This window comes from Phaethon aethereus, assembly GCF_964289735.1.
Source record: "Phaethon aethereus genome assembly, chromosome: 3".
NCBI classification, from domain to species: domain Eukaryota; kingdom Metazoa; phylum Chordata; class Aves; order Phaethontiformes; family Phaethontidae; genus Phaethon; species Phaethon aethereus.
The window spans coordinates 14,352,134-14,366,892 of record NC_138576.1 but is presented as its reverse complement, the minus strand read 5'-3'; the positions used below and the strand labels follow the sequence as shown (position 1 = coordinate 14,366,892).

At 37.1% G+C, this 14,759-nt stretch overlaps 1 protein-coding gene across 1 annotated transcript in view; it reads right to left on the bottom strand.

The window, feature by feature from the left end:
- Positions 1 to 14,759, bottom strand: part of NBAS (NBAS subunit of NRZ tethering complex) — a gene marked incomplete at both ends in the record, with an annotated part of 185,312 nt that overhangs the window by 28,906 nt on the left and 141,647 nt on the right. The window lies entirely within an intron of this gene.

Here is a 14,759-nt window from a genome sequence, read left to right as displayed (position 1 = left end):
TTACAGGTAATTACTGCTTGCAGTTTGCACGGTACTGAAGGGCAAGGTAGAAGGTCTGACTGTTGAAGGAAGGTTGCCACAAATGAGAACCAACCTGCTACTAAATGAGAAGCAGCTTCTGTTTAGAATTTGGCTATCACACTAGGAGGGCTTTCACAAATGGAATAGCTATTCACTGTCTGCTTGACATACAAAAGTTCTTGGGAGTTTAAAAATAATTTGTTACAATAACAAGGTAGCTTCCTCTGCGTTATTAACACATTCCAACACTGAACTTTTCCTCCAAACTTTGAAAAGTTCCAGGATATCAAACACTTCAGTTTCATCTTATAATTCCGCAGAAGATACACAGCATTAACTGTTAACTTTTCTGTTTCAGCCCAAGTAGTTCTAAGACGTCAAACATGGACAAAGTTTTCCTTAGTTCTACAGCTACTCTAAAAAATTAAAGATCACATTCCCATCTTTTCAAAGCGACTGTGATACATCAAGGGCAAATTTTTCAAAAGAAGTTGGAAAACAACGATTACTGATGCATTTATTGAGTTGCCTACATGATTTGAGACTTTAAAATATTTAGTGCAGAAAAACTGTTTGCTTTTGTCTCCAGGGTACATCTGAAAGCACCATATACTAAAACATTTTAGACAGTGAAGAAATGTTTCTGAGATTTGTCCATTTAAAATACTTGTCTGTACTGCAAATGTCACATAGCAGACATCAGTTACCCATTTGTAATATCCCTAAATTCCATCTATACCTGCTAATACAAAATATTATCATCTTCAATATTTAAACCACAAGGCTGAAAAGAGAAGGGGGAAGAACAGGAATGGGTAAAAGACACATAAGACATACTAACCTCTAAGGATCAAAAATATTTAGCAATTTAGCAAATTCTGTACTATCTAGACAACAGAAGGTCTCACATTGCTTCATCTGTTCCCAAACTCCTTGTTCAGACAACTAGTTCTTTAAATATTTAAAAGAAGTAAGTAGCATTCTGGATGGTCCATTGAGTACATTTTAATATATTTGCACAAACAGCATGTTACTTCAAAACACAGAATAATGTTCAGATCTCTTTAATGATAACCATAAAAATGGAAAGAAATAGCACAGACAATATTAATAGATGAGAAAAGCGGTCACAGAAACTGAGCCATTAGTAGCAGACAGTAGATGAGAGTGGATCAGACATCCTGTTCAACATGAACTGAATTCCAATAATTCTGCCTGATAATGCATCTTAGCAGACTTGAGTTTACACTTTCTTTATGTGGTTAATTAATCTAATATTACAATGTTGTGGTTTGGACAGCTGGATCCTTGCAACATGATTGCTCATAACAAAACACTTAATACAACCAAAGTAACTCAGAATTACCTTTCTATTCTTAATCATGGTGTGCATTTCTGCAAGATTTCTTTCTACAATGGCCTTTTTCAAGTTGCCTATGCTTCTCACTAAGAGTAATAAAAATAAAGTGAACTTTCTACAGTGTTAGTTATTAATAGTTTTTAAGAAAACTACTGAAAATTCACTTTTTATGTGGCATTTTAAATGCACGTCACTTCCATTTACTGTGAAACAGGTAAGATTAAAAGTAACAAGGTAGCGTATAAGTATGCATACCTTTAAGAGTGCACGTGGTGACCTAAAACGCAGCACTAAGGATTGAAGAAATGGAAGGTTAATGAAAGAGCAACAAATGGAAAATACCAAAGTATTGATGGGTAGATGACAAGTACGACTACTTCAAAAAAAAAAGATGACTAGTGTTATCCTGCCTTAAACTCCCCACCCCTCCATCTTTTAAGTTCTAGCTATTTTCCCTTCTTCAATGTATCTTACTGCATATGTTGCATGTATCAGTCATTCCTATACTACACATATATCTGTGTTTCAAGCATGTTTTAAGCAATATTTCACTCTTGTGACAATGTCGTTGTTAGAGTAATGTTTTTTTAAAAAAGAAAAGCTGAGATTCTGATTTAAACCCATGCTTTAACACCGAGAATGCCTGACTGTGTGTGACAACGGTCACACAGTTGACAGTATCAGGAATATTTTTCAGAAGTATTCCCGAGTTGAAATATCATCAAATAGATGCTGATTTGGCAAAGATTATGTCCACAGTTCACATTACACGCTGATTAGTAGTCCCATTGTTTTAAATAAGATTGCAGTGTCTAAAACCATACCTTCTGAGAAGCACCTGTATTTAACTTGTGTGTTTATCCCTTTATACAATCAAGATGATTGAAATTCATGCACGATTTGCCCACTAGCATCACTAGAAAAATCCTAATGAGCAGAAGATCAACACCATGTACCAGAAACACAGACAATAATAAAACATTTTAAACCTTCTTTTCAAGGTATTGGTATTCCTATAAAACAAGAAGAGTCCATTTTAAGTTAAATATTTAACTTAAAGCTGGTGAGGGGTCTGGAGCACACGTCTTATGGGGAGCAGCTGAGGGAACTGGGGTTGTTCAGTCTGGAGAAGAGGAGGCTGAGGGGAGACCTTATTGCTCTATACAACTACCTGAAAGGGTTGTGGTGAGGTGGGTGTTGGTCTCTTCTCCCAAGTAACTAGTGATAGGACAAGAGGAAATGGCCTCAAGTTGCGCCAGGGGAGGTTTAGATTGGATATTAGGAAAAATTTCTTCACCGAGAGGGTGGTCAAGCATCGGAACAGGCTGCCCAGGGAGGTGGTGGAGTCGCCATCTCTGGAAGTGTTCAAAAAACGTGTGGATGTGGCGCTTCAGGACATGGTTTAGGGACACGGTGGCATTGGGTTAGTGGTTGGACTTGATGACCTTGAAGGTCCTTTCCAACCGTAGTGATTCTGTGAAATATCAGTGCTATGAAGTAAATCAAGGTACTTGCCTTAAATAGTTTCCACACTGCTTTATAATTTGAATGACATGATACCTTGCCCTGCCTCTAATTCTGTCCTTACAATTCTCCAGAAATAGAAGTTACAATCAAACCATAAAAAAAGCAGCATTGCAAGAAAGCAGTAACTTGAAGAAACACATTGGAATGAGGTGTGTTTTTTTTTTTTTATATTTACTACACATATATATACATACACACAGAGAACATCGGCTTTCCTCTGTATTCTCTCCTCTTTCCAAGGCTGAGGGAGAGCATGGTGAGGAAGCAGCCACCTCACACAGCGGAAACAGAGCACGTTCTGTGTTAAAAGGTAGAAATTTCATCTTAAAAGAGATGAAAGCTAGCGGAAATGCAGTTGCCATAGCTAGTTAAGCCTGTTGTTTTGTTGCAATAACACAGCAAAAATATCAAAAATTCCACTTTTAACTGAACACTCTCCTTGTAGCGACTCTGAATGATTTATTCAGATGACTCTCAATGTTGCAATGCAACCAGGCACTGCATTTTGACCAGTATGATCATCTTTAAACCACGGTAATGGGATACTATAACTCAACGTCCCCCTCCGTGTTTTGTTTTTTTTGTTTTGTTTTGTTTTTTTTTTTTAAACAAAACCCAAGAAAAATCCCTCTAAAATACTCAAAGGCTATACAAAGAGAACTTGCCATGAACTGCTCAGAGCCCTGATAGCACAAGTGCCTGTAAAGAAGAATCTGTCACTAAACAGAATAATGAAGCCTATAGCAAGGCACTAAGGAGTATGCTTGAACTTCAGATGATCCCAAAGGAATATGAAAGGAAAAAAAGAAAAACAAAGCAAGGAAAAAGAAAGCAAGGACTTTCAGTTTTAACAACATAATTGCTCAATTCTGTCTTGATTTTCCCTAGTTTCATACCTTTTCTTTGGCAGTAGAACAGCTAGCTTCATGTTTTTCATTAAAATAAAAAGCTGCGCAAATATTTACCACAATGGGGAAGTCAATTAGGGGAATTAATTTTAGAAATTATACTCATGATAATTTGTATTTGGTTTTATAACCCAAGTGAAAGCAAACCTTATGTTAAACTGTTAAAATACGCAATTTCATTATCAGTGAGGGACTACATATGTTAAAATCAAGAATATGCAAACATCTGCATATGCTCATGTTCTTTTAAAAATACATAGGAAATGAACAAAGCAAAATACAGGCTACACAAACAGCACTGAGTGTTGCCTAAAACTGCAGTAGACGCTACCAGCTCTCTGAATCAGTGCAAACTCCTCCAAATCTTACGTTCTCCTCCAGAACACTTTGCTTTTACATCTTTTCCCCCAGTTTCTCCTGTTATTAATTAGCAGTGGTTAGGATGGCCCATAAAGGAGTTCTGACTCATCCCATATTATCACTGCTTAATAAAGGCAAAACCCAGTCCACTTTTCTCGAATATTGACAAAGACCGAAGATTAACCACACTTCTGAATGAGAGTAAAACTGCAGCTAGAAGTGGGTAGCAGCTACGGCATGCCAGAAGACGAAGTCAGACTTTCTTTTTGTCTGGGATATACTATTTTGCGTGCCTTTGAGCATGGCCACACAATACACCTCAGTGAATTACATGATTTCAGCCATCAAAACAGCTATTGCAAACCTTAAGAAAATTAAAACACTGCTGAAAAATTTATTGCTGGAGTCTACTTATTTACCAAACAATTGGACAAAATATCTCAGGTCTGACATCACATTGCTAGTAGAAAGTTACATCAGACAAGATTCCTATAAGCTTTTTAAAACATTTGGTTTTATACAAAAAAATAGAAGAAGTATATGGGTGCTTTTACTGCTGAAGTACAAATGATAAGAGGAATCTGGTCGTTGGCTGATATACTTGTAACCTCTTTAACAGTACATTATCTGAGCACAAACATACCTTTTATCTGACTTCAGCCATCCTGGGCAAACTCGGAAGGCATGTTATTTATACCAGTGCTGAAATAAAAACTTAATGCACTTACAATCCCTCCTCAAATAAAACCCCAAAACGGTTCTGCCTGATGATGAAATCTTTCAAAGACTTATACAGTTCTCTTCCCTCACAGATTAGATCCTATTAGATGCCCCAAGTGTTGAAACTCCGTAACAAGCTTTATCCACTTCCAATGCACAAGGTTTTGTCTCATCATCTTGTTCCATAGGTTTGTTATTGTTTTATCGATACTCATCACATGTGACACACATGAAGGAATCCAAATATGAAAAGTTCCCTCAAAAGTTTGTTCTGTAGCTTTTAGAAACTTAGTATTTCATAAAAACTGTAAGATGATACACTTGAAGAATGTTAAGGTGTAAAGCTGTGGACATCATACGTGACTGATAAAGAACATCTTTGGCATGGCAGTCCGCAGGATCAGTTGTTTAGTTCAGTAAGCTGTCTCACTCTTGCAAATTAAGTTAGTTTAAAATCAGTATTTACAGCAAGTGTGGAATATTGCTGTATCTAAATTGTGTCCCTGAGGCATAGGTATCCACTATATAATGTTCTCCTGGTTCTAAAGAACAAAGACATCTCAGAGAGTCGTAAATGCTTTATTGCTAAAGCTATATAATTTGAGAATCTGGTGCTGACTGGCTTGGCTGATAACCTAGAGAGTGTTTTGTTTAAAAAATGGAAGTGCCAATAAGAAGATTCAGCCAATCCAATCCTCTCCTTCCGCTGAGATAAAATACAAAACGCTGCCTATTTACATACGACAATGGTGAGCACGGAAACTAACGCAGACAGAACTCCACCTCCCTCACCTCAGTGAAATCTTTTCTGGAAATTACATTTTTACTCCCTGTGAGCATGGCAGAGCCATGGTTTTCATCAGATTTTGTTCACTGCTAATGTTGTAAGGAAATAACTGACAAGGGTGACTGCAACCAAAGAATCAAGACGCAGAAATCAGGAAAAAATATTTACCTTCATTGTAATTGCTTGTTTATTGAGAAAAGCTACATCCGTGCTTCAAACAAGCACCCCATACTAAAGGCATTTGTGGTTTCCAAGAGCTGCAACCAAAGACCTACTGATTTACGTGATTACAAAATTCATTTTATTACATCCACCAGATTGTAAATGTAAATATCTCAAAATATGTTCATGTTCATCACTGCAGCATAAATTTGAATTAATACGGCACTGCAAATAGAAACACTAAGCAGGCATTTGAGTACTCCCTTATTGCTATGATACATCTTCAATTTGTCAGGACTGCCTTGTAAAATGCACTACATTTTTATTTATCTCCCCCCCTGCCCAAGCTCTAGTGGCAGAGAATTCATCTACGCTGCATTTTAAAATAATAGACAGATCTGACATGAAAGATGTTATTCAGATCTGAGATAGGCAATGCTGATGCTAAAACCTGCTTCCACTCATTAGACAGGACTTAACACAGTTTATAAACAGTGACTGAATGGATTGATAATAATTTGATAGAATTTCTGTAATTGCCATCTTGGTGTGTTGTTCATGGCACAAAAATACAACAGTCTTGCCTTAAGGAGTTTACGATCAAATTAGGTAAATTGGCCAAGAAAATACTGCCCTTCCTACGCAAATAGGCCAGACAGGTTTGGTCGCTGCAGAAATTCCTCTTCTCATTTTGTGGGTCAACCTGTGGTCCGTCTGTCCCTATTCTGCTGCTATCTGTGCAGCTGCTGAAAAGTCTGCACAAACATAAGTTACTGAAACCTACTTCCAGTACAAGGCTGCAAAGTTAAAAGCTTCTTACAAAGGACATATAAAGTTACGAACTAAGTTAAATAGACGTTTAAAAGTTAATTACTCACAGTATGAACATAAGTGTGGAAAAATGCCAGTAAAAACAAGCTGCAGAAGTATACAGCTGTTTTGGAAATTGTGTAGCTACTGACCCCGCAAAGATAAGATCAGGAGCTTTCAAAGGCTACTGTTCATTCCATTCTCTTCAAACTGCTTCAAGATGCTAGACATCCTACCAACCTTGATGTTAGACACATTATATACTTGTGAAACAACCTCAAGCACATATCAAAAGCTCTTCTTCAAGATCTTCACATCCCAGAGCGTCCTGGTTTCAGCTGGGATAAGAGTTAATTTTTTTCCTGATAGCTGGTATAGTGCTGCGTTTTGGTTTTGGGATGAAAATAATGTTGATAACATGCTGACGTTTTCAGTTGTTGCTGAGCAGTCAAGGACTGTCCAGCTTCCCACGCTCTGGCCGGCCAGCGAGCAGGCTGGGGGTGCACGGGGAGCTGGGAGGGGACACAGCTGGGACAGCTGACCCAGGCTGGCCAAAGAGATATTCCATACCATACATTGTCATGCTCAGTATATAAAGCTGGGAGAGTTGGCCGGGGAGGGGCCGTGGCTCAGGAACTAACTGGGCATCGGTCAGCGGGTTGTGAGCAATTGCGCTGCGCATGACTCGTTTTGTATTTTCTTTTATCATTATTATTATTCTCCTTTTATTTTCCCTGTCCTATTAAACCGTCTTTATCTCAACCCACGAGTTCGACCTTTATTTTCTGATTCCCTCCCCCACCCCGCCGGCAGGGAGGGATGGTGAGCGAACGGCTGTGTGGTTGTTTTAGCGACCTGCCGGGTTAAACCACAACACGGAGCAACAGTAAACCCTTTTTAAAGGCAAAACCACAAGTGCTGAACTCCTCAACGTGCTACCAGCATCCCATTATTTCTAAACCAGGGTTTCTTTAGAAAAGAAAACATTTAAGTTGTGATTGAGAGGGAAATCCTCAAAGACACAACAGGGTCGGTCTGGAGAGAGTAGTAACAGGCTTGGAAGAACAAACCACCATGTTATTCGGCCACACATCTACCAGTGTATGGGCAAGAGCACACACGGAGAAAGGAAGCCAAGAGTAACCATGAGAGCAGAGCTGCAAGCTTGGGCATGGACAGTTTGAGATACCTGGTTAAAGGCAGGTTAGGAGGAGAGCTCACATACAGCCAGACAGAAGAGGTTAAAAACTAGTGAGCTAATCTGTTTTGCGAGACATACGCTGGAAGTCAGAGAACCCGAGAAGAAGGAAATTGGGGAACTACTACTCTTTCTCCTCACTGTATTTATAGTTTCATCCTCCAAAGTTTAAGAGATTTTAGGGCTGGAGGAAGCCATTATTGCAATCTATTCTGATAATCTACATATACCTGTGTACAATTTTATCCAATAATTTTGCACTAAAATTGTAACTTCTGTTTGAGCTAGAATGCTTCCTAATAGACAGTCTTTTGATTTAAGTAAACAAGTTTAAGGTGTAAACAAGTTTAAGGTGTAAACAAGTCTAATATCTTTCTGGTAAATTATTCGCACCTATCATCCTTATTTGGTTTTATCAAGATTCCCCTTACTTAATCTTGCCACAATAGCACCTAAATTTACAGCTTCTCTACACAGAGTTGTTTCCAGTTCTTATTCCTAATTAACCCCCTCTCATCCCCCACAGATGAGGACAATATCAGAATAAGCTTCATACCTACGTTTACTTTTCCTACTCTTCCTTCCATGTCTGTTTTTTTGGCAACCGTTGGAGACAGAATACTGGGCTGAATTGGACCTTGATCTGAACCAGCGTTGACATTTCTTATACTCACACACTAGTTAAAATGTACATTATGAAAACACATGGGGTCCACAATATTTTGTTATACGCAGTTTCCAAGCGGAATGGAGGAAACACAGGGACTCAAGTAAGCTTATCATTTCTAATATGTGAAACGTGCACTCTCACAAGGTAGCTGACTAGGAGTCAATGAGGTCAAGCGAAAGTTGCTTCTCAAAGATATATTTTACAGACTTCACCCTGAACTTAATATCTCCTTTAAAATTCTTTCTGCAATATTCATTGAAATTTTGAAGTTTAAACAATAATGTGGTATAGTAGCTTTCTCTCTATGTCCTAGCACCATAGAGTTAAAGGCAATTAAGAACACATTTATACAGCACTAGCTTTTATATCCTTTAAATATTCAGTGTTTTAGAATTAAGGTTTCCTAGAAAAAGAAATACTGCCAAATGACTACTACAAGGCACTGACATGATCTGCTTCCTTATGGAGCATTCAGTCTCAGTACTGCATTTACTTCCTATTTTTGGAAAGCCTTTTTTGGAAAACTGATAAAAACTTTTACTTTTGAGAAAACCCCCAGAAAGTTGTGGTTTAGATTATAAAAGTGTTAGTTTATTCACAGCACTGTTGGATAAGAAAAGTGCAATTTAAAGAGCACATACATACAACTAAATTGTAAACCTGTCAAGTTCAAAGATTTCCAGTGCACTAAGTTCCATAAAAAAAATTTTGTATGCCAGTATGTGTCATTTGAGAAGTCCATCTTTCCTTTAGCACAGATGAGTTCTACCTTCTCAGAAACATATTCCAAATATATTCCCCTCATGGCAGAGGAACCTGTCAGTTTTAAATGAGATGTTTTCATCTTACTTTCTCCATCTACCCAAGCTCATATGTGGACAATCCTACTTTCAATCCATTTTGGATCTTGGTAAATGGAAACGTATTACATGGTAGTAAGTCACAACTGAGAGATGGTAACTTTCTAAAAACTGTTCTATTGAGCTCACAATGCCCCTGTACAATGATGGAATGTAGTTCTATTTTCTGAAAAAACACTGTAGGAAAAACATGATCTAGTTCGGAGCCTCGACCAATAATGCCACAGATTCAATTCCCTTGGTTGAAAGAAGCATTTTTGAAGCTGTGCTTATAGTTATCCCAGTTAATAAAAATCAACAGCTTAAGGAATAGCCACTTTAAAAAAGCAACAAACCAAAACCAATAAAAAAATAAAAAACCTCACCACATTCAAAGTACTGTTGATTTCCATTACTAGGGGAATATAACTAGAGACAGTGATGCAAAGGCTACCTCACATCTCTCTTCCATTTTAGTTTAAGACCAACAAGGAGACAGGAGGTCTTGGTGGGGCATATTCCAAGTCTCACAAAGAGAATGTGAGCTGCTATAACCTAGACTTTGGAAAAACAGGCACTGGCTGATAAACCAGAAAGAAGTGTTTGTGATCAAAACAGCAATCTTAGAACAATCAATACAAAATTAAAAATGAAGTCAAGAGTTCTGCATGACAAACTCGGTGTTCACAACCTGTACCTTCTACCCCAAAGGAGGCAGAACTCTAAGGTCATGCTTTCTTGCGCTTTCCCCCAATGCTGGGCTTCACATATTAAATATTATTATGAATATGAGTACTGACCACATATGAAAGCCTGCTGCACACAGATACTAAAGGGATGCGCCTAATCTCACAGGTCAAAGCCTGCTCAAACTGAAGCCAGTGAACAGGATAAGCAAGTTATGGGACTCAAGTTTAAAACCAAATCAACCACAAGCCTGCTGGTGATGAATTAAACAAGGGCTCAGCCACATGTTGAGATGCCCGTCTTGTAGAAATACCCTTGAACTTTTTTCTTATGATTTATATATTGTTTAATTCCTTATCTGCTTGACGTGCAGCTCACTAAGAAATGCATATAGATTCAGTGAACACAAATGCGTTGCCTAATGCATACAAAAGCATAACTCGTGCAGAAAATAAAATCCATTCATTTATATTCTGCAGGAGACTATGTCCTAATCTGCAAATACATTTGAGCACAGAGAAAACCTCTGAAGAATGTACATAGATATTGACAGAGAGATAAGGGCAAGTAAAGAAAAATATGCATTTGAAAGATTTATATATCTAGCTCGCTAGAACTGAAAGAGAAAGGATTAACGTACATGTAATTTAAAAAGTATATTGACTACATGTCAGTTAATAGGTAAAAATTTGGATCTATGTAAATAATGGCTAAAACTCACATCTGTGCAACATGAAGGACTTAAAAACACACATGTCATTTTACTTGTACACACCAGCTATGAATCACTGTTTCATATTTCATAGTCTATGTTTAATATAGATACTCCACATTCAGAATGGAAGAGAGTTTTGGAAGACACAGCCTATTTGACAAGACTTTAATCCTTAAATATTACTTTTAACTTTAAGCTGTTAAATTAACATCAGCTCTCAACAAACATGAACTACCAGAAATTACTATGAAGTAAGAACTATTTTAAGAATACCTGAGAGGAGCTCCTCATCTGATATAGCATTTACAGACCTCTAATTAAAAACTGTCAGCTAGCAAGATGGCTGATGGAATAAGATAAGACTGTTTGAAAAAAAAGCATGGCATCAACTGAAATATCACAGTCATTAATATGAAATACTTATTTCAGATATTAACAAAATAATGCCTAAAGAAAAACAGTTTCACAATTTACTTATATTTTGAAAAGGCTTTTATCATTTCTGACTAGAAACCACTGAAGAACTTGATCTGCTAAAAGGAACAAATACAAAACACACGAACAAAAAAAAACAGTTTATGATTAAATAGTAAAGGTAAAAAGTAGAATTTCTAATGACTTTACGACTGCTTCTTTGCTTATATAAATTAACTTATGTTTTTGGAGGACCACAAGCATTGAACAGATAATAATGCACACAAATGAGCTATCTTATGTTTGTCAAGGACACTGTAGAAAGAAACCTCCAACTGACAAAAAAAACCCCAAAACCACAGTCTAGGGTAAGCAAATGAACATATGATGGCAAATAAAATGTAACAATGGTAAAGCAAATACATTTTAAAATATGCAAAATTAGCCTCATCAAGTCAAAGCAGGAACCTGAACTTCACTGGATGAAATTCAGAGACCTCTGCTTAATGTACAGCTGAAGTCAAGAGAGCAATCAAAGTGTTGGGGTGCATAAGCATGTACTGTTAATTTCCACAAGGACATCACATTCACTTCTCAAAGTATCTCCTTTCAGGAGGTATAGTGGATATCACAGTGGGCTCTGAGATAGAGGAGAGAATAGTTACAGAGATAGGAAACACTGTGGATGAGGTAACATGACTGGAATTGTTTACTTCGACAGAGTAAACAACAGAATAAGGAAAAAAGTGATGAAGTACATAGAGCTTGGACTTTGGTTTTCTAGATTTTACTATCCTATAAAACATAGACCAACAACGCATAGCAAGTTGCATAAAGGGGTTAAAAAAAAAAATATCTTTCTACAAAGTTTCAGCACGTTCTACATTCAATACTGTACGGAGTACCAATGCCAAGAATTTAGCAAGAGACACCCAAGGTTGAATCACAGTTCACCCATGAATTTCTTTGCAGCATAATAATGGAACTCTGAATACATCACTAATGAGCTCTTCATTTTTCTGAAACTGAAATAAAAGCAGAATATGCAATGTTTAAACCATTCTCCACTTATACCTTTCATTACAAAAGACCTATTACTGCAAGTGAATTATCCCCCATGAATCCACTCCAGAGCACTCTTCCTCTGAAGCAACTGCTGCTAGCCACAGAACACCGTAGTACCTAGGGCTCACATTCGAAACTGTCACGTTCACTCAAGCTATACTGCTTTTCTCTCCACTTTGTCTTATCCGTTTTACTTGTGTAGTTAATGGAAAATATTTCATTTGCATCTTGAAGTATTTAATTAATCATACACGCTGCAATTTATGTTCCCAGAAAAAATACATTTCACATGTTCTCATATTTAAAATTGCATCTTCAAGGAATGGAAATTAGTGTTTTAAAATATTAATTAAAACCTAAATTAAATTTCTTAAACTTAATTTTTACGCATTACCAGTAGAGAAACAATGTCTCTAGAATTATAAACAACATCATAACAAATTTACTCAAAGTTGATAAGACCATAAATCTTTCTTTTAGTTAAGCATTTTCCACCAATAAAAGATGGTTGAAGATTAAACAGATACACCTCCTTCACTTGTATTGTACCAGATCAAGCTAGATACAGCTCATTGTTACCTGATAAATGACTTCAACAAAATGACCTGGGAATTCTTAAATCTCACTGTGATTTCCAACTCCTTATGTTTAAATCTCTGACACAAGTAGAAGCAATGGGATAAAGTTGAAAATCACTGGACATTGACCTTTCTTTATGAAGTCATATGAAGAAACATCATGTGAACTAATATACATTTTTCATATAGTGGAGGAAGAACAAAAGAGCAATGGAGGCTTGATAGCCATACCCAAGTTCTCAGAAAACCATTATCTTAATATAGACATTACTAAGGTTGCTGTGACACATAAAACTTGCATATGGCATACATAAATTGCCTATATGAAGGAAGGGCACATGTGTGTGGGATGGTACACAACACAAATCCAAATAAATCTGGCAATTTTTCAAAGCTAAACTTCGGGGGGGGGGGGCGAAACAAACAACAGATAAAATAAGAAAGGTGCCTACAATTAGAATCTTGAACTCATATTAGATATCCCTTCCAATTTTGAAAAATGCTTAGCCCTCAGCAGCTCTGTGTGCACCAAGATCATGAAAAAACCATAACAATAAGAGGGGAAAGGCTAAATGAGATTACTTTCTCTCAATGACAAAGCTATTTGCATTTAAGTGGCATGCAAATAGTAATTACATATTGCATTTGCATAATAATTAAACAATTCCTTTAAGACAAGGTGTGTCTTTTAGAAGCTTCACAATTATTAACCTCTTATCTTAAACTAACCCTTGGTTTACCTACAGAAGCTTGGGTAGTGCCGTTGTAACCTCCTGGGGCAAAACCCAAACTCTTTTGACTGCAACTTACACCTTGTAACCGGTCACTGAACTGAACGACTATGTACACACACATAACCTTTTTAGTTGATACCTTACATATGTTAGACAGTGCTGGGAGTCATTACAGACTATATTTTTATATATTATATGATGAAAATAAATGGATTTCCCATCTTAGATAAAGCTAAAATCTGATATGAGCATTCTAAACCATGTTTTTCTCCCTCCCCCCCAAATTTTTTTATATATAAAGAAGTCAGTATTTTGACCCATATTTTTCATGCACCAATTAACTAGAAAATTACAGAACCTGAAGAGCTCAGATAAAATTCATCAAGGGGATTAAAACAACACATGCCTCCGTCCTCCAGTAAGCGTGGGATGCTACTGGAACGTGAAGTAAAGACTCTCAAGCCTTTGAAAAATGAGGACCCCTGAATTTTTAATTTTGTTAACTAATCATTAGAGAACTGGAAATTGCTGTGTTTCTGACTGTTTGATAGGTAGCTGCTTCCATAAAGTACATTTTTAATTTTGAAAGAGCTGGCCTGTTTCCCAGCAGCGCATTGATTTGTGGGACCACTACTTACAGCACCTAGAGCATAATTAAATATTAAGTCCCTTCTTGATGTATGCAAAGTCTGACTAAGAAGATTAGTAGACACACTGAGGGTGGCTGTCACACATTTTCTGGTAATTGAACACTGCAATAACATTAAACTTATCTTTACTCAATAGAAATCCACATTCATCCTTTACAGTATCTGCTGTCCCTTTTTGTACCAAGGAATGGTAAAGGAAAAGAGGGATCCCCTAAAAACACTGAATCACGGAACAATTTGTGTTGGAAAGGACCTTTAAAGGCCATCTAGTTCAATCCCCCTGCAGTGAGCAGGGACGTCTTTAACTAGATCAGGTTGCTCAAAGCTTTGTCCAGCCTGACCTGGAATGTTTCCAGGGATGGGGCAATGTAAGGAATGTCAAGCAACTAAGGTTAAAACAGCCTGGAAGTATGATAATGAATATATTTTTGAAATAGTCACAGTTTGAAGTTCATTAAAAAAACCTCCAAACCCAACAACCTTTAAACACATTCCTCTACAATCTAAAAATAGCAATCCGCACCCCCTCTCTCCCTTTTTTTTTTAAAATGTGA